The sequence below is a fragment of the Penaeus japonicus genome, unplaced genomic scaffold (assembly GCF_977035675.1).
Source record: "Penaeus japonicus unplaced genomic scaffold, GWHDUDI00000001_assembly GWHDUDI00000024, whole genome shotgun sequence".
In the NCBI taxonomy this organism is placed as follows: Eukaryota; Metazoa; Arthropoda; class Malacostraca; order Decapoda; family Penaeidae; genus Penaeus; species Penaeus japonicus.
The window spans coordinates 27,205,727-27,208,226 of NW_028234426.1; positions in this window are offsets into that span (position 1 = coordinate 27,205,727).

The window sequence follows — 2,500 nt, forward strand, 5'->3', positions numbered from 1 at the left end:
AGAAGAATGAGTATTATACTCTCTAAGTAAATTAAATCTATTACTTTAGAATACTTTTTACAGAATATCCACAATGTCTTATATAAGATAATGCAGAATCATACTTATAACACAAAGACCTCCGAGTACTATGCTAAAATGTCCATTACAATTAGTGTAAATTAATATATAAAATTGAGGTACTCGGGGAACTATGCTTTGATATCCATAATAATTAATATAAAATAAGAATATAACACAAATCCCTATGTTTTAATATCCATAACGACTGCTATGAAATAAACTCACATATACAAATCGACGAGGAACTATGCTAAAAAAAAAAAAAAAAAAAAAGCTCGTGACTGATTAGATATTAAGTGGATTATCGGTAATTTAATCAGATTTGAACTTCGAGTGTGGAGAGAGGAAGAGTTTCCGGTTCTCCTTAACTGCTCAGAAGAAGTGGAAACAAGCGTTAATAACACCAAGAAGTTCACTGGCTGTTCACTTATTGAACTTAAGAGAGGTACGTTTTCCCCTTTAAAGCATAACGGTTGAGGATTCTGTATCTTTTTGTATTTGGGATTCTTCTAGTGTCTTCTTTTTTTTTTCTTTTTTTTTTTTTTCTTTGTTGTTTGGGTGCATTTGGTATTATGAGTATGAATAGGCTAGGGGTAGTCGAGCCATTTACGGGATGTTAAGAAATGAATGTTAAGTATGGGTATGTCTGTTTTCTCTCTCTCTCTCTCTCTCTCTCTCTTATATATGTGTGAGTGTATGTATGTGTGTGTGTGTGTGTGTGTGTGTGTGTGTGTGTGTGTGTGTGTGTGTGTGTGCGTGCTTGTGTGTGTGTGTTATTGTTTTAAGAATTGTAACGGGGTAATGGGTTGTCCAAAGTTGCAACTCAATAAAAAAATAAAAGAATCACACACACACACACACACACACTTTCAATCACACTCACAAACACTCACTCTCTCTCTATCTATCTATCTGTTTATCTCTCTCTCTCTCACGCAAACACGCAGGCACACTCTGTCACACACACAAACAGCCACTCACTCTCTCTCTTTTTATCTATCTATCTATTTATCTCTCTCTCTCTCACACACACAAATACACACACAAACACACACACACACACTCTCTCTATCTATTAATATCTCTCTCTCTCACACACATACACACACACACACACTCTATCACACACACAAACACTCACTCACTCTCTCTTTCTCTATCTATATATTTATCTCTCTCTCTCACACATACACAAATACACACACACACTTTCTCTCTATCTATTAATAGCTCTCTCTCACACATACACACACACACACTCTATCACACACACAAACACTCACTCACTCTCTCTTTCTCTATCTATCTATTTATCTCTCTCTCTCACACACACATACAAACACACACACACACACACACACACACCAAATAGCCCAATATTGCGTCTCCTAATAAAGCTATCCCGCATTTCATCCGAATTGCTTTGGATAATACACAGGACAATAGACACATATGTACATGTAACATTTCGTCTCCATATCCGGCCTCATTTTGAATTCCGGATAAGGGAGTTTATCATGTTGACAGATAGCATCGTAGGTCTAATCACTATCATATTTGAAACAGCATGCCACATGGGAAGCAAAGTTTTGTTTCGTTTCATGTTGGCGCATTTCTATAAAAGCTGGATATATATATATACGTTTTCCCTCGGTATAAAGACAGATTAAATCCCCTTATTTTTCTTGTAATCACTCTTTTGATGTTGTGTTATGTATTGTGTCTAGATAGTGAGGGAATTGTTGTCTGTTGTGAAATCATTAAAGTGAACCTAATTCAAATCGGAACTATAATCCTGTGGTGAAACAAAGGGTTTAGCAAATGGGAGAATATTACTGCGGTGAAGCAAGAGGGGAAAAAAATTGAGAAAATCATTCAATACACGACCGGAAAAAAATGATGAGAGAGATAGAGATAGAGATGGAGATAGAACGAGATCGAGATGGATAGATAGATAGAGAGATAGAGAGAGAGAGAGAGTGAGAGACAGAGAGAAAGAGAGAGAGAAAGAAAAAAATGAGAGAAAGGGAGAGAGAGAGGGTAACACACACACGCGCACAAATAGACAGTCATCCACCCCTAAAAAAAAAGAAAAAAAAGAAAGAAAGAAAGAAAGAAAGAAAGAAAAAAAAAACATCAGGTACATGAAGACAAAAAAATAAAAAGAATAAAAAAATACATTTCAATAAACAAACAAACAAAAAACGATCAAAACCACAAATAAATAGATAAATGATAAAACGGCAACAAAAACAAAAACAAATGAATGAACGAATAACTAAACAGATCAGCAAAATAGATTAATGAAATACCCCCCTCCCCCAACCCCTCCTCCCTTTCCAAAAACCAAAACTCCCACCCACAGTAGGCCAAGGCGAGGCGGTACATCCCTTCCACTATCAAAGACATTCTTCATTCTTGGAGTGTTTCGCTGTCC